Raw genomic sequence first — 23,787 nt, 5'->3', positions numbered from 1 at the left:
TGCAAAATGGGGGTCTTTTGAAAAGGAAAGCATTTGAAGAAGTATCCGCCTTGCTATTATGTACCCCTTTATTTGCATCATCTCTGGCATAAATAGAAAACCAAGTTTTTCATTAGATGCATACAATCATTACTGGCTGTGATTTTATTCCACACTTGAAAGAGGAAAAATTTGTCACTTCTATACAATCCTTTTTCTACTGCAAACAGCCTTGTATAGCTCTATAGGACAAATGTTTATGAAACAGAATTTGCTCTATCATCTATTCGATATTCAAGATAATATGAGTACTCAGGAAAAAAACCATAAACCTCTTTAAAAAGATTCTAATTTTTTAAAGACACATTTATTAGACTATTTCATTGTGAAAATTCAGTTTAAGAAAGTCTATATAAGAAAATTTTAGAGTAAGAAAGTACTTAAACTACTGTAATATCTGGAAGTTTACTAGAAACTGTATCTTGTCAAATTTACACTTTTTGTAAGCTAACTAAAGCAAAAAAAAAAAAACAACTCAAACCATAACAACATGATAAGGATTTTCACAGTTAGCAGTCACAATGCAAAGTATATCAGAATTCAGTTGTAATACAAACCAAATTTTTCAGCAGGGAAAGCTGTGAGACAACAAGGGTGACCAACCATAAGTACAAGTAGCTGAGTTAGGCTTTATTAATGAAATTTGAAAATTCTGCTGGGAGTGTACAGAGGAAGAACAAGATATTTGATACTTCAAAGAGCTGTTAATTAAGACAGCATGTTTTTAAATATTGATTCCCATTCAAATTTAAAATTAAGTGTATACTTTTGACAGAAGCAGTGTAAGAGTACAGTGTTTACAGTAACAAAAATAACTGAAAGAAAAAATTACATTTCTGCTGTTGCTGTTCACATAAAAAACAGGATCTCAGAGGGGATAATAAAATTTAAAAAATAATAGGGATTTTATTTTCTTTGTATTCCCCAATGTTCTCTTATAACTTGAAATGAAACAATTCCTATGTGGAGGCAGATCCTCCAGCACTCCATGTTAACAAACTGTTCTTCCTCAAGTGGCTATTCTTCCCCCAAACGCCTCTACAGTCTTTCCATTCGGTATCAGCACCAATGATCAAAACAAACAAACAAACAAACAAACAAAAAACCATACKTGGACATTTAGGTGCACTGCCTGTGATGTCTGAGGTTTGAACCTGCTCCTAAAATTACACATGGGAGGTTATGAAGAAAACAGAATATTATCGCATATTACCTCCTAGAAAGCGAATAACAAAAGACAAATAGCAATAACAAGTGATAAAAGTGACAGTTTATATTTGAATATAATAAATAAATTCTATCACATTTCAGCCTCTCCTCTCTATTCTAACTTTTTTACCTTTTTGGTCAGAAATGCCAGCTTTTCCAAAGCATCCCAGCGCAACAAGCCGTGGCGCACGTTAGCACCCCTGAAGCTCTGACAGCCCCAAAGAGCGGGCTCTCGCAGCGGGGCCGCACCTGGCCTAGCCCTGGCCGCCCAGAGCCCACCGTGAGGGACCTCCTCCTCCCCGCTCCCAAAACCCGCGCTGGCCATACTCACATGGGCTTAATTACACTTGTTTGAACCACAACTGAGGCCAAATCCCGCTCGCCTTGCTCACAGAAGTAGACTACTGACTAATAAGCAGATCTTACAATAATGCTGCTGCGAAAGTGTAGTAAGCGGTAAATGAAGGTTGACTAAATTGCAGCCTTGTCATAGCTTGGATGAGAGCTGCCCAAAAAATTGCATGTGACCGAAGCCCAGCATGATCCCTGGCCCATTCCTTATTCCAGATCTGAACCATATCATGCATATATTTTTTCCTCCTCTTCCTCACCAAACGGCTATTTTGCCTGTTGTGTAGAGAACCTGCGTATCCTGCCCCGCACGGCTCGTGGATGCTGCGCCCTCGCTGATCATTACTGTGACAGGCGGAGCCACCCTCGTGAAAGAACAAGGTCTTCACACTCCAACATCTTACAAGGTGAAGGACAATTTCTCCAAATGTTTGTGAGCCAATAACTGCATGTTTGTAACATCTAACACTGTACTTGGTACAGGATTTTCTTGGTCATTCATGGAAGAAGAGTGTCTAAATAAACACTTTTTTGGGGGGAGGGAATGAAGATGGAAATGGGAGGTATATAATGTACCATTTAGGACATGATTATAAGATGAATATACTGTAGCTAAAGCACCTAGTAAAAACCTACATTTCACACAATTCTGTAACTAATGCATTAGTAGTTGTTCTACTTAAAAGGCACTGACAAGGTACTTCTCATAATCCTTAAAATAATTTTTCTCCCTGTTTATAACAATCCCCTGGAAGCTTAAACTAGAATCTATTTCCCTTGCAAATGTTTTTTTTCACTTCTATTATCTCTATGTGGATGTCTCAGGAATGCAATAGCATTAAAAAAAATAATAAAAAGGATAAGGTTCACCAGTGCATATGTTTTTAAATGATCTTTCTCCTCTAACATTGAGAATGCGATGGGTTTCAAAACAAAAGAATGGGAGAAAAAAATGACTGGACCTACTTTGGGTCAGACAATTCTGAGAACATCTATTTAAATGAGGACAGCAGTAAAACCTTCGGTGGACGATTTGTCCTGTACTGCTCTGTAGGGAATAAGGGAGTTCCAGTACATTCAAAGATTCTGAAAAATCTCAGGGGGTTGGATTTAAATGCAAACACTGTCAGTTCCTGCAAATTTAAGAAAACTTCTGAACAATCACAATGGAATCGCAATACTCCATCCTCATGGCAGTAAAAACCATATTTTTATGGTCTTCCAACACTGGCCCTTAACCCACATCTATTCCTAAACTATTCTTCCMGATCTGTGCATAACCTCCCTGCACTTAATTTTGGGGAGAAAATTCACCCCAAAATATTTTACGAAGCTTGGAGGGACATATCAGGTAGTCTCTATTCCACACAGGTCTGTCTGTTATGGTCCACCACATTAGGCAGTATTCACTGCTTGTGCTGTGCCAGTGCGGGGACTCAGCGATGGATGAGGCCATGCAGCAGGCGCTATGCAAGCACCCTGCCCCAGGTAGTATACAATCTAAATAAAAGACAACTCTGAGATATGAATTGGGACAGACTGAGAAACGAAGGACTAAAAATCAATTAGAAACTTAGAAAACTGAGAAGCAGTAATAAATGTTTGCTATAGAATCGTTATTTTGGATCTTTTTTTTTACTTGGGAGAACTCAGACTCCTTGATTCAGCAAAGAGCAAATAATGCTGTGAGTAGCCATGTGGAACCTTGCAATCACAATTACTAATGTGCAGAACTTTTCTAATATGCATCTCAAAAGACAGAATACAAATGCAGTAAATATTTTGTATTACACAAACATATTTAGATGTGAATCAGTGAAAAATAACGGTAGCACAATAATGGGAGCACAATTTTTTACTGTTGTAAAAAATAATAAAAAATAAAACCAAAAAATCCTAGGAACTAGACTGATTTTGATGCCTTGTAGACCGAACCAGGTTTCTCTTTCACTGTACTTTTCTGCTGTAATTTTTGATGCGTTGCAGAACTGAAATAAAAATAAGCTTCTTATTAAAAACTACCTAGAACATCAAATCCCATGCAATAAGAAAGTTAACAATTGTAAACCCTGTCATGTCTCCGAGAAGCGGAGGAATTATCTTGTTATCAATTTAATAATGGAACATTGAAGTAAATGATGCCATCCACTGACACCAGTAACACTGTCTCTCCTGGGAAATTCATGTCTGTAGGAACTGTCAATCTAGATGGATATGGACATATTAAACATTGTACCTTCAGTCCATAAATCTGTTCTTTCTATGCTGCCTTAATAAAAAGATTCTGCATGATGATAAAGACAAGCAATGCAGAATGTCTTGACATTGCTGACCTGTAATTCTCCTTCTCTTCTCTTTTTTTCCAGGGACTGGATAGCAAATAATTTAACAATCTTCAACCATCCATTGTTTTACCCATTCTTAATTTGCACTTAAAATACATTTAAGATAACTTCAGTAAATGAAAAGATGGCAAATAGGGATTATTATTGTTTATTATTTAGCTGTCTCTGTGTAGCAAACCTTCCAGTTAAAGCCCTATATTTACCTTATTACTTTATATTGAGATCTCCACTGTTTTTTTCAAACTGAAGTGGCAGTAAGATACAATAGATTTACACAAAAACAGGCCAAACGTTATCAGCAAGCCAAGAAGCCCATGATAGGAGCAGGAAAATATTAGCATTTTGCTCACAGTAATACACAAACACACACAAAATCAACACCAACAAGAAAAAACAAAGATTCTCTTCTCAAGGAAAACCTGAGATGTTTATTTTCAAAGGATAAAAACCCTGATCCTGTGACATTTTCTTATGATGACTCTACTACTATTCTATTAAATGACTACTGCAGATTAAATGGGATTATTGGATGGATGTCAGTGAGGTAGACTGGGCTACCACTCCAAATTAGGACATATAGTTGTTAGGATCCAATGTCCTCAGACAAATAAAAATTGGGAGTTGGAAACAAGCCCACTTCTCTGTAAAATAACAGAATGCTGTTGCTTTGGCTGGAGTGAGAAGCTAAACAGATCATGCTTTAGGACTGTCTGCAGCTGTAGGAAAACTGGGGAATAACTTGGTATTGTAATTGTCCTCTGCCACGTGAAACTCGGCTCTCTACCAGGCAGTGCCAAAGCAGGAGTTAAGGAGCTACCATGCCTTTGGCCTGCTAGTATATATGAACATGGAGACACATATCACACACGTGGCTAAATGAAAAGCTTACTTTCCACTAAAACAATTTCAAGAGAGTCCTGCAGACTAAGAATGAAATTCAAAGCAAACTGAATGGACAGAACAAAAATAGACCTTCTGATGCACCTGCACCTCCAGTGCCTCAGGGCACTCTTTAATTAATACATTATAATTCCTGAGGAGTGAAAAAGAGGCCATGGAATATAAGTTCCCTAAAACACATGCCTAATGAAAGAAAATACAGCACTTGTAGGAAACTTCAGGGAAACAGGCATATTTTACATGATTAGAAAAGGCTTGTCCATCTTAGGATAGATCCTTGAAAAGTTCAGTGCTTCAGGTAAATATTCAGGTATCAAATTCCATAGAAATTTATCCACATGACTATAGACTTCCCTGGAAATCTGGCAGAATCTTTGGGATTTTATTTTGGATAGAGAAGATAATGTCCAATCTTTAGTCTCTCTGGTAATGAATGACAATGAATACATGGGTGAATGGAAATTGGCAAAATTGAAGGGAAAATAACTTGCATATAAAATATGCAAGTTAACAAAGGCTGAATCCAAGAAAAAAAGTGAAGACATCTCTTTTCAGCAATACCACTAGCAAACAACATCTGCAAGCCCTTGTAGATCTGCCATGCCCCTGCTGTATTTTTGTACTTCCACACTGTCTCAATACAGAGAAAGCAGAGGAGGCCAAAACAATATAGAAGGAGCTAACAGAAAAATATTGTATCTAATTCTACAATATTTCAGACACATGCTATGACCTGTAGCAAAAACTTTACACAAGGGTTCTGACGCATTATTGATTCTTAAGACCACATATGGAAAACAAGGCTGGCAAGAGGCAACACAAATTTATGGATTTTTTCCTCCACCTATAGAGATTTTTCTCTCATCAAATTACCTGCCTGGCTATATATACATTCCTTTTTAACACAGCTCTCTGAGTACTTCACTAATTGTTAATGTGTTTATTCTCACAATAGCACAGGCAACTCTCTGCTGGGTGCCCCTCTGAGAAGGTAAGCCAATTGGAGAGAAATATGTTTGAGTGCTGTAGGCTGCTGCTACTTAGGGAATAAAAAGCAGTGGACTGGAAGGAACCCTAAGATTCCTCTTCCAGTTCCTTCCAGTCCCTGATTACTTCTAGATACATGTAGATCTCATTTATTTCCCCTAATACTTAGCAGCAAAGCTGCTTAATTTATTAGAAAACAAATTCAGTGGAAAATAAAGAGAGACAAAATGTGCATTGAATAATTTTGTCAGAGTTCCCCAACTCCAGCATTCAGTCAGCTAGCAGTTCCCCAGGTCATTTCTGTCTGTTTCCATCTCCAAGAAGTCCATCCTGACTATTCCCTTGTTCCATCAGCCCCAGGGCTTCCTTTGATTCACTTCCTTGGATTTGCAGGCTCAAAAAACTCAGAGTATTAGGGCAGGCAGGTGAGAAATGTAGCTCAGAGAAGAGGGAGAAAAGAAACCTCCCTTTTACACTTGAGAGCCTTCTGATCTCCTTCACCATGTAACATCACATTGCTGGTGCCTAAGCAAAGTTTGGGAGGAGTCAGTGACTTTGTCAGCTTGGTTGCATCCTCCATAGCTCACCCACTCTCTCTGGACATCACTCTCCTTGTAGTGATATACCTGATACACCTTTGCACAAACAGCTCTTACATTGGGCCGTACTGCTAGATGAGTGCACAGCTGTTAAGGGGGTGTGCTGGAATAGGCTGTAAGGTTTGTCCCTGTTCAGGAAGCTATTTGAGGGCTTTGCACACCTGGGACTACAGCTGCATGGGGGAGACCTATGGAATTGTCACGCTATTCTCGCCCTGTCTGGTCTAGGTGTCTGACTTCATAAATTAAGCAGAGGACTTTTTATTCATGCTCCAAGATCTGCCTGATTAATGGGACAGGTTCACCTCAAGGGGAGATGGTCTGCACATGTTCACAGGGTTGGAAAAACTAGATCTTTTTGTGGCTTCTGTTTAACAAAAAAAGGGAAACATGCTTCCATGACCAGAGTAATAGCTTTAACATCATCGTATTATTCAGGAAGACCACCTACTTTATGATAGATGAAATCATTAATGAACCAGACTTTTCTTCTGTGTCATGTTAACAGCGGTTTTACTGTAACAGAGCTGGGACACTGTCAAAGAGCATCATCACTGGGTCTGGACATGAAATGGAAAACACCAGCACACTTACAGAGAATCAGTACTAAGAACTAGGACACTTTCCCTCCCAAGCTATAGACTGGAGATTGTTCATCTACTTTACTACCTCTTAATCTTTTTGTCAGTCATGTATTCCATGAATAATGCCATCTCACAAACTTTATCTTTATTTCTACCTAACTGGCCAACCAGTTGTAATTTCTGACTAGTTTCAGCCTCTCCTCTAGCCCTCTAAGGCTCTGAATGCTGGACCTGCATTTCTGCCTTTCTGACCTCGATCCCTTAGATAGCTTTTCCTGCCAATTTCAGGCCTTTTCTTTCCCAGATGTCTCCCCTCTTCATTTCAGCTTCCTGGATAATTTCAGCACCCAGTCAGCCTTGGAGATGTGGCTGAGCAGACACACACTGGCCCAGAGAGACAAGAGCAGAAGCAGCACTGCAGATCCTGGGGTGACACAAATGGAGAGGCTGAAATTCACCTGAAAGTATAGCTGCTTGATGCAGCACAAGAATACATTTAAAAGTAATATCTACTTTCAATGAAAAATGAAATCCTACCAAGCCTACCTATAATATCGCATTCAATGTCCTTTGGCATTCAATTTTCTCCATTCTGTTGCCCTTATTTTCTGTCAATCATGTCAGTATTTTCTCACTTACTACCTCCAATACCTCAAAGAGGTATGGTACAGTTCTTTCTTCATTTCCGAGTTTGAAACTCTTGTCATGCTACCTGAAGTTAGGGTTTCAGGTTGGGTCCACCTCAGGGTAGGTGCTTCCATCAGGGACAGTGAAGTCCACCCCCACCAGAACTTTACCAATGGTCACTTAAGCAAGTCTTCCTGGGTTATTTTCCTGTTGGAAAGCATGAGTGGCAGAAGGTTGCAGTGCTCATAGCGGCAACTGCTCTGGCACCACAACACACGGAAAAGAAAATAGAGTTATACTACCTGCTGAGATCCCCTTTAGCTAAAAAACATTGTATCTGCACTAGAGTAAGGTTTCAGAGAAGGAGACAGCTGAGATGTACAGTAGGAGTGGGGCTCAGAAGGGGCTGTCAAAGTAAAGCCAGAGCTGTGCATGGAGTGCTCCCCTCAGCACTAGTTCACCTGAGGATGTGGCTGCACTCCTGGTCTGGGGATCAGTCGAGAGTTAGGTGCAAGATAAGGGTTAGGGTTTTGCAAACAAGACATCTGAGACATACAGCAAAAGTGGGGTTCAGAAGACCTTGCCAAAGTAAAGCTAAGCCTGATACTGGAGTTCTTCCACAAGTGATCCTTCACTTGAGGGTCCAGTGTGCACCATGGCACAAAACTCAGCCTACGTGTAGCAGTTGGGTTGGGAAGGATTAGGGTTAGACAAGGGCAGCTCTCACACTGGGGACACTGGAGTCCACCCTCACCACAACTTTATAATTCTCTGACTCTTTCCGAGGCTTATTTCCCTCCTGGGCTAACTGCACACATAGCAGCACAAGCCCAGCACTGCAGCACACTGGGACACATTGTACCCTTCACCTATGCAGTAGCCCTTACTGGGGAGAGTGATCTCCACCAGCTAAAAAACATCAGAGCTGCCACTGGTCCACCTCATCTTTCAATGAATGGCATGTTCCCACATYCGCCTGCTTCAGTAGTCAATTGTTCCCAAAAATGTTATTATAACAATGATGACTGTCCCACCTATTGATCTTCATCATCTTGTAATACCTTTTCCTTTCCTCCTCAGACACTAGAATAATTCTGCTGCAGATCACTAAAGTTTCGGATATCTTTTGGACATTTGGATGTCCAAACTAAAGTTTTGGACATCTTCTTTGAATCAGTATCATTTTCTTTGGAATATCTGACTTCATAGCTAATACACTTTGAGCAGAAGTTTGGACTAGATGACCTCCTGAGGAACCTGTCAAACTGAATTTTCCTATGATCCTATGAACCCTCCCTGCAAAAATGCACATGACCAACAAATTCTTTTTCCTCGTTCTCTTCAGGATCATGCTTAATCTTCCATGTGCACCTCAAACCTTTGTATTAAGCAGACAGCTACCCATTTTTATCAATTCTGACGTCAGGCCTGCTGAGCTTTCCCTAGGCACAGAAACCTGCTGCAGTCTAGTATTGGTGTGAACGTCTTTCATCTCTATATTTTTCCTTCTGTTTCCTCACACAATCTTCAACATATCATCTTTCCTCTTTTTTGAGATCTGGTTCATTGCTGTCTCCACTGTCTCTTCTTGTGATCTTGCAGCGCCAGTTTATCTGTTTTTCTTCTTTGTTACCTACCTTTAGATTTTGTTCTCCCTCTTCATTGCGTACTAAAGCAAACATATTCTTCAGTTCTATTTTCTCTGCCACTATCTGACCTCATGCAACTCTGCCTTTCAATAAGACTCAGTTGTTACTGAGACAGAGATCAGGCGTACAGCCCAGCAGCAGGGCCAACTACAATATGCCATCCACCTCCCTCACAAAAAACCTCAGACTGCAACAAAGCAGAACACCACACACACACACCTTCCTCCCCAGATGAACAAGAACAGATCTCTTGATCTGGGAGAAGCCACTGTTTTCCATTAGGCCCAGGCTAATGGGAGCCTAGGCTCATTTAAAGGTATACCTGTATCAACAGTAGCATTTGTTCTAAAGTAATCTTTGTTGCCTTTTCAAATGATTAGAATAAGCTAGCAGTTGATACATTCTTGCCAGCCCTGGTGTAACCTATTTTAGGAATTTTTAAAATGGAAAAGGGAGAAGATAAAAAAGCAAAGGCTATGCAAGCAAGAAATACGCTTTCTGGACAATGCAAAAACTTTTTAAAATAATCATTTTCCTTTGGAAAAATATTTCTTCTATAAATATTTTTTTGAGGAGAATTATATTAAAATGGTATCTTAACAAATAGGGAAGCTCTACTTTCTATCAGGCACAGAACTTTTCAGGAAGAGAAAATGCAACTCCATTTCGTCTGCTGAACTTAATCTCTTCAAATTTCCTTCCTATTAGCTCATGGTATCTCCTGACTGGGCCAAAAATGCCACTATGTATCAAATCTTATGATGGCAGATCTTCAGTGTCCTCTTCTGAGAGATATGATCAGAAAATCTCATGAGTGGGTAGCTTTATTTTTATATGCAGACATTCTAGTTTACTTAACTAGCTAGCTGTTATGTCTGATGACCCAAGTAGTTTTTTGACTACACTCCAACAGCAAAGAAGATACAAAATTAAGAGCTGGAAGCTGGCAGCTACCTTCTGACTAATCTTCCCTCTTCAACTGCCATAAGAAGTTCCACCCACTTCTTAATCTTTTAAGGAAGCATATCAGAAGATGCTAGGAAACTGAAAGAGGCCTTACTATTTTCATTAAATATTTGGGTGTTTAAAAAAATTGTTATCTAACTTGTTCTGCATACTGCTATGTGATTGGACATTTCAAAATTAAAAGGCAGTAAAGAGTTTATAGGATTATTGTTTAACTTGAAGAAAAACACAGCAACACCAACTGCCATCTAATATAGGAGAGATTTTATCAACGTCCCAGGGGTGAGCAGGTGTGCTCCCAAGAAGATAAATAAACTGAAAATAAATCAGGTCAAATCTGGATTCCTCAGGCAGAATCAAAGGCAGAAGTGCTTCTGGGAACCAGATTGGTGCTGATAGTACAACATTAAGAGAATGCAAATGTGACTTAAACCCATTTTTATGACCCTCTGCCTTGAGAGGCATAAACAGCTCTCAGGTATCTATACAGTTGGGGTACCTATATGATTCACACTACCTCTAAACATTCTGGCCTGACAGGTAGTTTGTTTAAATGAAACATGCTGCAAGTATATTCAGACTTTAATATGGAGATATGGCTCTCATATAAATGCGAGGCATGGCTAAGAATAAGTCTTTCAGATTCTTCCACAGTGAGAAAAGTGCCATGGATTTTTAGAAATGCTACCCTAAAATTTAGGAACAGAGCTTCAATATCCACATTTCAAAACCTAAAAGCTTAACTAACTTATGTATAAACTGAAACAATCAACACAACTATAGTCTTATAATAAAAATGTTGAACATAAAGAGAATGAAATGAAAATGGAACTTGAAAACGAAATAGATGAGGAACCTTGAACACACACATGCACAAAAAGAAAAAGATGTAAAAATAAACCAGTGAAAAAATTCTGTCAGGGAGCTGTGAGAATGACAGGCACAGTGGCAGGAAAGGGAACAGGAAACTACTCTGTTGTTTTCTTACAGTTTGTATTTAACTAAGTGGCTCATAACAGAGGATGTATTTATGCCTACTTGAACAGAAGCCTTTAAAATATTCATTTGGGTTTAAGTGTTTAGAAAATAAGTACTTGCTGTCAGATTTTTGTTTCAACAATTAAAAGGATACCATCTCCACTAGATATGCACACAAGATGCACAAACAAGTTACTACTGGGTTAAGTTACCATCAATCAGCACACCTGCAGGAATTGAATACTTCAGTGCTTTTTCAGCTCCCAGAAAAAAACAAGGTAATTCCAGTTTGCCTTGTCCAAAATGAAAGAAAGTCAAATTAACTTGAATTAGCTAATATTTTCTGCAAGCTAAGAATATGCATGTGGACAGTTACCATGCTGACATGCTGTATTTTGTTATCCCATGGTAATTTGTTGGTATGTCTGTGTTCACAGTTACAGTATATCAAATAAACACTATCTGAAGAGAGAATGAGTTCTGCCTTTTGGATCCTGCTGGCCACCTGATCTTGCATGTCTAGCAGTTACTCCTTAACCTTAATAACAGGTACAGTTTATTAGTTCCAACCAGAATATAAAAGAGAACTTGAAAATAAAAGCAGGGTGAAACGAGATCTAGAAATGGGAATGCGACAGATGCAAGAAGCTTGGTCTGGACTATCTAGAAATTTATGATCATAGTTCTTAAACTCAACGTGCATAAAAAGTTAGGAGGACATTAGCAGTATTCAGGGTGTAGAGGAAGATCAGTTCAGAGACCGTTAATAATTCCACCTGCTTATCTACATGTTCTTCTCAGCAGATAAGGAAAAAAACATCTTGAAAACCCTTTTTCCTATATATTGCTCTGAATTGGAGATCTTTCCATAGCCCCCCTCTCTGGAAAGCACAGGAAGCTGGGATAAAGTCCAGCTGCTGTCAATCAGGCTGAAAAGCTGGCTTTGATTGTGATAGATTTAAGCATGTGCCTCTGCCTTTCTTGTCGAAGTTAGAACATGTTTGTTTGCACAGAACTAACTCTCCTGCTATTGATGCAGTTTGTATCAGTAAAATAAACTCTTTACTTGCTCCTGAACAAAAATAAACTGTTTGATGGTATAACTGCATCTACACTAGGGTTCTGCCAGGACAGTAGTTAGATGCAATTTTATTTTTAGTATTCCTAGCCTAACAAGTATGTGAGCAAGACTTTTAGATACAGACCTAGCTTTCATATTTTTCTTCATTAGAGCTCTAACAAAATGCCTAAAATGTGAACTACATTACAAAAATTAAGTGTATAATATGGGCTACAGAAACAGCATACACTTATTAATTTCATCAAGCAAAAATTTGCTTTACTATTATTATTATAATACATATTCAATAAAAGAGAAAAAGCAGAATTATCTAAATCATATACACTCAGTGCCTCCTAGAAGACTAAAATCATATCACAGCCAATATAAATGAATGATAAAGCTACTGTGCATTTTAAAAGATCAAATTTTGTAATTTACCCAATTGCCTATGACAAACATGAAATGGAAATTGGGGAGAAGTATTTGGGGGATAAACGCTTTGCACAGGTAATAAGCCTAGTAGAGTTTTGTCATTCTTATGAAGTTAAGATTTTAATTTTCATAGATCATTGACTGTTAACGATTTTAAAGTATAAAATTTTGCCATTTTTTTTGTTTTTACTTTTAACAATGCCACAAGGTCATTTTTTCCCTCTCCAACGGCAACTTATATATCCTAATATTAAAACAATAACTACCCAGAAAAGGGCATTTCCCAGGGAGTAATGACTGGCTGGGAGGAGTTGATGGCCCGAGGCACTGCTGAGGGCCATTAACTCTGGCTGGTCATTAATCGACAGGAAATGCCCAGCATCGAGGTTGTTATTGCTATTTTAAGCACAAAATGGGGGGGGGGGGAATGGACATCTTAGTGTACAGACTTTTTTAATGCATGATGCAATTTCCTTTGTTGCAGTTTCTGGAGGACATTTCTAGAAAGAATAAATGCTCTCTGCTATCCCATTGGATTTCACAGATCATTTTGCAGCATTCCATTGTGCACACAGTAGCTTAAGAAATTGAGAAAACAGGTTGGGATTTTAAGTGTCTTTCTGTTCTATCTAAATAATAGTCTCTATAGAAAAACAAAAGGAAAATTGAACTTTAATAAGAGGAATAAAAATATGCAACTCCTCATGTCATTGTCAGCAGAATTACATTTTAGAAATATCTTTTTAATCACAGCTTCATGTTTAGTACATTTCTTTCACTGGGACTCCTGCTTAAAGACCATTCACATATCTCATCAAAAAAGGAATTTTTAGCAGTGGCAACAGCCAAAGCAAATCCTAAACCAGTTTCAGCTGATACTATCCATTAAGGAGTGTGTCTTTTACAATAATCAAGCAGATTGGCTCATTTTCTGGGAGATGGTTGGCGAAGTACTCCAGAAACTGCTTTAATTTTCTCCTAGTTCGCACTCTGAGGCTAAAGTTTTAAAGATGTGTTCATAGTCCTCACAAAGTGGTGAAAATTGTTCTTTTCTTGCAGGATCAATAACTCACGCTCCAAATCAAAAGAATATTCTTAGTGTATGCACAAAAACTCCTCTGCCTTACTGAACTGCTTACTATTTGTCAAACCTTAGCTGTGAAAGTAAAACAAACAAAATAAGTCATGCCTTTATAACATGCATAGCAAAAAAGTACAGTTCTGCACTAACTAGTTTCACAGGTTTCTCAACAAAGAAGTAGTTTCCAAGTACAAAACATAAAAGATCTCACATTTCTCCTCACAGTCCTAATTTGTCACCAGGAACACTGCACATTTGAATCATAGATTGATTGCCTGAATCTCATTGAATTTACCATGGGGTTATGTTTTCAGTCACAAATTGCAGCTTCCAGCAGAAGGTACATGCTTTCTTGAAATACAGTTCCCTCAGATTAATGGCAGGCGTGCATTTCCACCTCCTTACCAGATTCAAGACCATATTCTTAAAAGATTAAAACAAAAAAAAGGGGGGGACAGGGAATATCGTGTGGCCTTTGGGACCAATCAGTATGACATCTACTGCATGATCAGTTAAACATGCATGAGCAGACATTTTCTCTGGGTAAAATTTTAAAAGACTTTTTTGTGTTTCTATATGTGGCAACATCTGTGGTGACCCTCTGGAAATGCAGTCTTTCAAATCTTAGTAAACTTGAAGACAGCATTTGAATTACAAAACCCTTAGCACATCCTTTCAAACTAGTAAAAAATATATACATTCATCTCAGCTTGAATTCAAGCAATGCAATTTAATGTTAATCAGGCTGTCGAAATGTAGAACTGGCACAATGGTCCAAAGGTTGAGACAGGACTGGGAGGCAGGAGACAAATGCTAATCCTGGGTCCAAATCTAACAGCTCTTCTTTGTGCATCACCAGTGTAAACCCATGCAAACCGTGCACCTAGTTCCGTATCCCTTCTCTGACCGGGACCAGAAGCAGCTGTATAGGGCAAATTTACAGTAGCATTTCCACAGAAAACTCTCTCTTTAGAAATTGGTGACACAGGAATTCCCTGAGCCAGAGGTGATGTATTCCATAGCTTTCTCTAAATAATTTTTCCAATCACTTTCTTCTCAGCCATACACACTGCTGGCATTTGCAATGCCCTGTGAGAATGAGCTCCACAGCTCAAAGCAGCAAGTGAAGAAGCGTCTCCTACCACTTATTTCAGCCCATCGCCTTTTAGATTCCAATCTAGCTATACCCTTGCCAAGGCAGAAAAGTCTGAACTGCACTTGTATTCAAAACATGGAAATAAAATGAATCAATACATTGGCGTAACGATGTTTTTTGCTTTGTTCTCTCATTCCTTTCCTACAAATTCCGTTTGATATGCTTCAATGCTACTGAGCATTAAGCTGAGGTTTTCATAGTGCTTTCTACTGTAACCCTAGTATCTCACTCCTGACTAGTAATAGTTAGCTTAGAATCTATCATTGTATATATAAATTTAGTACCATTTTATCCCATGTGCATCACTACATTTATCCTCATTTAATGTTATTTGGCAGTTCATTGCTCAGTCACTTAGTAGTGTAAGATTCTTCTGCAGTTCTTCACAGTCAGATCTCACCTTTATCTCCCTAAAATACTTACTATTATCAGCAAACTTTACATTCTTGAAATTCCCTCCCTTTTTCAGATTGTTAATAAACATTTTAAATAGCGCAGAACACAGCAAAGATCCCTAGGGAACTTTACTGGAGATCTCTATACACTGTGAAAATTGAGTATTTATTTCTTTGTTTCCTATAACATTGTTTCCTATCTTTAATTAGTTATTTACCCACATGGGGTTCTTCTCCCTGATCTCATGGCAACTTAATTTCTTTCAAATCCTTCAGTGAGGGACCCTATCAAATGCTTTGGGAGACCCTAGCTGACTGCATCAGCTAAGTCTCTCTTCATGTCCTCAAAGACCTTAGATTTTTAAGGTTACTACAGAAGGGGTTTTCTTTATTCTTCCCTCCCCCGTTTCTTACTAATTCTATTCTTTAAAGGGCTTCTATCAATTTGCATACAAGAACAGAAGACTTAAGGTCTGTAGTTCCCCAGACCTCTCTGGCAACCCTCCAAGCAGGAAGTGTGCTGCTGACCACCTGGCAGTTCTCCTGTACTGAGGCAGGTTAGGTGAGAGGGTACAAGCTGTTCTTACTAGTTCAGCTTTTCCTTTCTCAGAGTACTTTAGAATATTTCATCTCGGTGTTTTTTTTAATGCTCATTTTGTCAATTTATTGTATAAACTCTTCTATGGATACTTTTATTTCCTTTTATCCCAGGACATTTCCTCCCATTAGAAAGGGTTCTGCAGTAAGAAACTCCCCAACAACTTCCTCTATAAACAGAGACAAAAATATTTATTTAGACGTTCTGCTATGGTCTTACCTTTTCTAAGCATTTTTTTTTTTTTATACCTCATGCATCTGTTGGCCCTACAGACCAGTCAAGAGCACCTTTAACTTGCTATATGATCTCAGGGAAATGACTCTGTTTTCCTGTGTCTCTCCTTTTCCCTCAACAGTCTCCGTACGTATGGACCATAATTTCTTTGGTGAAGAAATAATATCACACTATGTATCTGTACATTGACTAGCCCAATGGAGCTACAAATTAAGACAGCATTATTAGGCAAAACAGGCAATTGATCCTGACCTACCTTGTGAGGTAGGTCCCATATCTCATAACCTTAAAATACTTAACATGAACTGCAGAGGAAAAATATTTTTCACATTTCTGTGAAGCTTTAGGCTTCTCACATCTCACACACAGAACAGAAGATTACTTTGACCCCCACCTCATGTCCTGTGCTGAGTCGCCTGCACTTTACGTAGCTGCAATGCAACAGCAGTCACCTCAATAGACTGCCACTTGTGTAAGGTAAGACTTGCTGTCTGCCCTTCCCAGGACTTTCTCCTCACTGGCCACCCTATCCACGGGACCACTACTAGTCCTGCTCAAAGCCACAGAAGACCTCCTGATCATTTATTCTCTCTCAGTTATTAGCCATGTCCTCTAATTTTAACTCTAATCCAATTGCACAATTTCACTACTTTTCAAGCCTCACATATATTTGCTTTAGCCTACAATACTATCAAAATCAGGAATAAATACTAAAAAAGATGAATTTTTCTGCATTCTGTTATTTTTTTCCCACCAACACCAAAACCACAAGAACTTAAAACTTAGAGTGTGATATTTTGTAGCTCAGTCCCATCTCTATTCATAGTTAGGTCTTACTAGGCTTGAGCATTTTTTATGATTTGTGGAAGAGCCTTCCCTAGGAAACTTCCTTTCTTTTAAGAAAGTGTGATCTCAAAGACCCAATACACCAGTAATTCTGTTGCTAGCCTCTGTTTTCGTTCACTACTTTTGCAAATGGAAAGTGCTGTGTCTACACAAATGGATGGGCAAAGCCTGTGAAAATCCACTGTGTAAATCAGAGTTCTGTGGAATTCCTCTTCAGTTTGCACAGAGGAAAATTTGTCCTGCTAGCTCAGGTGGAGCTGTACCTTTCAGGAGCCATAAGGACAACCTCAGGACTGGGAAGAGTGGAAGCTCCCCCGGAATACACAGAGGTGTCTTCCTGTTCTAGGAAGTATCTTTCCATACGGTTTTATTTCGTGCCTCTTCCTTGTGGTGAAGGATGAAGAAGAAAGGAGAAGGCAGTCATATGCTACAAGGCTCTGAGGCCTATTCTACCCACTACAGCAGCCACTGGAAATTGAGAAGTCTTGGCCATTCTTGCATTCCACATTAGCTAAGGCCAAGTGCTGTAGTTTCTGGGCAAGGCAACTGGTATGAGTGCTTTATTCCAACCTCAATCTCCCTCTTCAGCTAGGATTTCCTCTGATGTTAGGGACTAGGCCCATTGCCAGTTTTACAGAGTCAAAAGGATCTTTTCCATATGGTGAATTTAACAACTGCTGTGTGGGTTTTTTCGCCTCCTACCAAGCATCCATGATGACTGGCTTTGAGAAGCTTAAGCTGCATCAGTAACAACTTCTGGAGTTTTTAATGAGATTTTGGATCTGAAACAGAGATCAGGGAACCCAGGTAGCTTCTCTGCATTGCTGGGCACTTACACGATATGGAGCGTGGACATGCCTCTGGGCAGCCCAGTTTGTTTCTCCCTCACCTCGTCCTTTCTAGTTTACGGGGAAAAGCATCTGGACTTCCAGCAAGGGTCCTCTGATAGGTCTGAGAATGTACAGTTTCCACTGTCCCCATTCAGGTCCACGGTATGCTGGTTGCTACTAGTACCAGGTGAGGTCCATATGGAAACAGCCCTACCAGGTTCTTTAGAAACATATGATTGCAAGTTTGTAGGTGTTGTGGCTTCCATATTTAAACTTGTTAATATATCTGTGACTCATCATGTGCATCCACACATCAGTAGGTATTTGGAGTATAAAATATGTTTTCCCTTCCATGGAAAGGCAAAGCTATCTACACCAGCCCTAGGAAAGCAAGCCTATATGGAGAGCAGCTGGCTGACAATTTGGTCTTCACTTACTCTGAACATGACTTCTGCAAAGAAGATGAAGGTTATGCCTTTCACTTTTCTAACTACATGTGTTCCAAATGTTACTCCAAATTCCCAAATATTCCAAATTTGAAACCCAAATGGTAAAATGAACTAACACCTTTCATACCCTGAATGAGTCACACGTGACCAGTATCTCAAAATATAAATACTACGTACGCTACACAAAATCCCACAGACCCCTAAACACCCATCAAAAGTAAAAGCTCTGATTAAGACTGCAAAAATGCACAAATTATTCCTAATACATCTAGTGAGAAAGCCAAGTTCAACTTGTTTCTCACAGTAAAGTTGTGAAGTCTATAACTCCTCTTTATCCAAAAAATATTTTACAGCTAATGCCTTTTTTAAATCTTAAAGGTAACTTACAGCAATGAATGATGTTCTTCCAACTTCAGATATACTGGTCTATTCCTTCCAGAAAACAGATTACAAGGCATATTATTAATGTAGAATTAGTAATGAAAAGTTTATATAAACATACAAATGTTCTCAGTCTACAGACAGAATCAGTTATTAAAAACTGAGCTGGTCTTATACATGAGCTYGATGTGTAGGACACCACTTCAGGGATCACTTCAGCAAACTAATCAAACCTCTCCATGTAGACCACCCAAATAAACAGTATTACCGTAGCAAATCTATTTCTATCCAACTTATAACTTCAGAAATCTTTTTGAACATTGCATTTTTCTACCCCAAAAGGTTATTTACAGGAGCAAGGCACTCCCATATGCCTGTTCAGCTGTGTTTTTCTTGCTCTTTAGCCCTCTCATTTCCTCCCCTCCTCACAGAAAAACAAAGTTGGTTTTGTTAGCTACATTAAAAAAAAAGAAAAAAGCACTGGTTGCCCTATTTCACACCAGTAGAAGAAACTGCTCAATAATAATAGAAAAAGAGGCTAATGACACCATTCCAGGAGTGTTTTTTCTTTTCTTTTCTTTTTTTTTTTTAATCTGTGCTACAAGTCAGTTAACAGCCTGGAATCCAGTGACCTGCTGTTCTTGCTCTCTCCCTAGCACGGCTACTCCTGACAGGTGTTCCTGGGACATTCTGAACAAAATGTTGAACAAAAATATATCTTTAACACTTTCAGCCTTGAAAAGCTGCTCTGTGCTGAGCAACTGTCACAGGGACTGTCAGCAACATTCTGCAGGCCACATGCAGCAGAACAAACRTTAGGAAGACAAGATTTTTCAACTTAGTTTTGGAGTCCAAGAGTACTTAATGATTCTAGCAGAAGAGGTTTCTCAATTCAACACATCATGACATTGGTATCTGAATTACAGAATCAGCGCCACAGCTGACAATCTGGTATCCTATGCAAGTTCCTTAGAGTCACTCAACAGCCCAAACTCATTTGTGTTCAGTAAGGAGGCCAAAAAGATACTTGTAAGGCTTCAGTATATGAACTACAGTAATATTGAAATATATTCAATTTGGCATCTTTTTCCAAAAAATGTTTTTCTTTGCATTCCAAATATCTCAGACATTTGCTTGTTTGTGATGGACTTCTGTCAGCCCTGTAGTGATTGACATTTTCCCTGCAATGTATTTTGCTTCATTAAGTGCCACTTTAAAGCCTTTTATCTGTACTGCTGTGAACTCCTGCATGTGCTCAGACCCAAACTAATTTGCATACTGAGATTTTTCTTGAATTTGTTTACCTTTTTTTTTTTTTTTTTTTTTTTTTTTTTAACATCCACAGGGCACCACTTACAGTTTCGGCAAGGTGGTAAAACACTACCTGACAACTGTACCCATCATCCTTCTTACTGAACCCTCCATTCACATTATTCTGCAGAGAAGCATTTTACTACTTTCAAACACTGGCCTTCCCAAGCTTGTTTTCCCCAGTGCAGATGTTAAAGGGGTTTCAGGGTGATGTGAAACCTTACAATCTTTGGCCAACTACTAGGTTATGTAAATACATAGACATGCTTGAGGGCCTGAAAGAACAGACGTCTGTGTAAGTAGAGGATTTACCAACCTAAATCGGAAGGCTTAGTTATGGTAAGCAAAAGGTTTTGATGAGAAGCAGAAGCAGTTTGTATGCTTTTTCTGATGAAACAAGTGCTACCACCAATATATCCTCTCTCTCTGCAATCTCTGAAAATGATTCTCATGATTGCCAGCTACGCTGTGCACATACCTCCCTGTTTTACTGGCACACAAAGATGTATTGCCACTACAAGTATTCAGTTCAGATAATGGCCACGTTGTAGCTAATGTCAAATATGTGAAAACAAAATTTCAGCAGCTTTTATAATTTTCTTTTCAACTTTCTCAGCCACTTCTAGTGAGATATTGCAGTTTGTAAACTTAGCTAAAGTACAAGTGAAATCATCCCATTTTCATTTCTGATCATAATCTGTCATGAGTTCTACCTGGCCAAATTCATATTTACTAAGTAAACTGGTTTCTCATATATAACACAAAATGTCAAATAGAGAATTTTGGCTGAAAACTACATCAATTCACCTATAGACAGGTATCTCCTTGGTAAAAAATAACAAAAAAACAAAAAAAMMCCMAAAAAACTAGGACTTGTTGTGGCATTAGTTTCAGTTCTTTTGCCCCACTATCTAAAGTACTTCAAATATTGCACGCCCCAGTTACGGTCTAGTCTTTTTAACATGAACTGCCAGCTTTACATATTTCCCATCAGAAGAGGAACTTTCCAGTAGCAATGGATAACAACCACAACACTGTCGTCATCCATAGGGAAACCGAAGTTGCATTGCGGGCAAAGCCCGTTTTAGTCTTTGAAATCTACCATGTGGCCATTTCCAAAAACTCCTAAATAGACCTCAGAAAGGGGAAATCTTCCTTTTCCTCATTACAATGTTGAGATAATCCTTGCACTATGGGGCACCACCTTTTGTTAGCCTTGGCCCAAATTGTTCCCATAAGCAGGGAATAAAGAGGATAGTCTACCTGTCTTTGATTATGGTATCAGTAACGATTTTTCTCAAAAAAGCAGTATTTAAATTCCAGTTTGAAAATTCTGATTATTAATTTTTTTCTTTCACTTTTTTATATAGCACTTGACAAACAACCTCTTATATCTGAGGAGGATGCAACATTTGCTTGTAAGGTGTCAGCTTTATACTAATTCAAAAGTGATACGTTCGTACTAAATTTAACATTGTGAAATTAATAAAATAATTGCTCCTTCTTTGCCCACTGTGAAGTTCTCAGTCTCCACTACTAAAGAACAGAAAAATCTAATAAGCGCACAAAATGATAAATCCTGTGGTATCGGATGCTATATGTGGACAAAAGAGAGAAGAACAGAAATGCTTAACAGACTCTCATCAAAAACCCTTAGTTAATCATGTGAGGAACAAGTTTGGCTATCAAAGGGACAGGYCAATATGAAAAGTAAAGCCAGGATACCTGTGAAAGTAAAAAGGAGAGCACAGACACAAATACACCAATTTCCTTCTGACTTTCACAACTCTCTCTGACTTAATGGATGTTGTCTTGGTATAAAAGACAGAAGTGGACTCAGTGTTTTTAAAACTGCTTCCTTTGAAAGTTTAAGAGTAAATGATGCTGAATAATATCATATGTTTTAAAATGGTCACAACCAAGTTGCCAAATTAATACCTTACTGAAATGAAGAAAGCACCAGAAGGAAAACAATCCCATTGTTAACTGCAAACCATTTTAACAGAGAAGCTGCACGTTGGTTTATGCTAAAAAAAAGCCCTAAGATAAAATTATCTTGGGCCTGAACTGTGCTGTCATCTAATTTCTCAGTAGGTATATACTTTTTTGGTTTTTTAAAGAACCAATAAAACTGGTATCATATTAACAATAAAAATAATAAAACACCCCAAATCAAAACAGCAATTATTTTGATAATACTTTACAAACAAACCTACAAACCCCAGATCCTTCCTCTTACTGCTTTCTCCTGAGCCTGGGCCCCTAAAAATATTTAATTCCCCTCTGTTGGCATCAATGCAAATGCTAAAGGCTCCAGAGTTTCTGTTGGTGGCAGCTTTTGCCCTAGCCCACTTGAAGTGGATTCTCCGATCAGAGTTGAAGGGAGAAGCTAACAGAAGAAAAGCCTGTAAAACACTGTCAGTCAGACAGAAACGCAAACTAGTGAGAATCAAGAGCCAGAAAAGCCAAGAATCAGGCAACCTCTCACCTTCTCCACCCACTAGAGGGATGAAGACAGTGTGCCTGCACTAGGGAGATGCTAGTTCATGATCTATAGCAAAATGTGTCACGGGTATGTGACATTATCCACTGAGCTATGCCAGCTGGTCCTCTTTTGCACAACCCCTTGCAAGATTTAGTTTAAATCCTAGGCTACACTGGGGGAATTCTGCAGTTCCTTTTGAATTATAGTTCACTTCTTCATAATGGCAAGTGATAGGATGCTGCTGTGGGACTATATTCTGGTGAGCTAGCTATTTTGCTCATATTCTTTTTAGCTATAAAAGAAATTTTACCTAAAACTACTTGTATTACATAGCAAAAGTAATTATATATCAATTTTGATTTGTTTTTAATATTTACCCTAGCAAGATAAGTTTCTGTACTGTAATCACTTTTGTGTTCTCTTCTCCGCTTTGCTTTCATTTGAGTGGAAAATGTCATTCTTTGCTTGTTAATTAAGTTCACCCAGACATTTCTCAAGAAGTGTTTTTATTTTAATAAACCCCCCAAAACAACATGTCAAGTTTAAAAAGCATTTTTACAGGAGTGAACAGGATTTAGAAAAAACAATTTCTGGAAGCTCTAATTATACAGAGTATTTCAAAATAAACACCAAGAGATTTCTACTCAGTGGACAAAAATCTGCTTTCAGTTAGCAATAAATTTACCATTATAATGATGACGGTTCTTAGTTGAGTTTATGGGCACATTTTAAAAATCCTTGTGAGCAAAGCCAAGGTATGCTGCTGGATGCTGTTTTCTCAAAATCCATGCATATCTTAACAACTTCTAYGATTCCACAATGACAGACAAGGTTAACATGCAGAAGCTAAATTCACATTCTAAAAGTAATAACTCACATAGTAAGGGATGATCAGAAAATGTTCACCCTGGGAACTGTTGAAGAGTGGGATTTCTTCATCCCACACTAGTGGCTACTTCTGAGACAATTCAAATTTTCCTTTTGTAATTGTTGCTAGCCCTCTTCCTCACAAAAGAGAGTGGTTTGGTCTCAAACAGAAGATATTGTAATAGATTTTTGGTGAAGACTGCAATAGGAGAACTTTCTCACAACAGAAATGGCAATAGTCTACCTGAGTGCAATATCCAGGACTTACAAGAAGACCATTAAAATCAAAATGGGAGAATTACAATATTATCTTTAGGTTCACTCTTTCACCTATTATGAAGCCCAATCACAGGTAATAAAGTGACACGAACCTCAGAAAAGAAATGCATAATCCATGAACAGCGAAGTGGGATAATAAATATGCA

At 38.5% G+C, this 23,787-nt stretch overlaps 1 protein-coding gene across 5 annotated transcripts in view; it reads right to left on the bottom strand.

The window, feature by feature from the left end:
* DPYD (dihydropyrimidine dehydrogenase) overlaps positions 1 to 23,787 on the bottom strand; it is a 375,517-nt gene that overhangs the window by 120,036 nt on the left and 231,694 nt on the right. The window lies entirely within an intron of this gene.

This window comes from Apteryx rowi, unplaced genomic scaffold (assembly GCF_003343035.1).
Source record: "Apteryx rowi isolate R43461 unplaced genomic scaffold, aptRow1 scaffold_14, whole genome shotgun sequence".
In the NCBI taxonomy this organism is placed as follows: Eukaryota; Metazoa; Chordata; class Aves; order Apterygiformes; family Apterygidae; genus Apteryx; species Apteryx rowi.
Note: the sequence above shows the minus strand (reverse complement) of the source record. Positions and strands in the feature narration are given on the sequence as shown.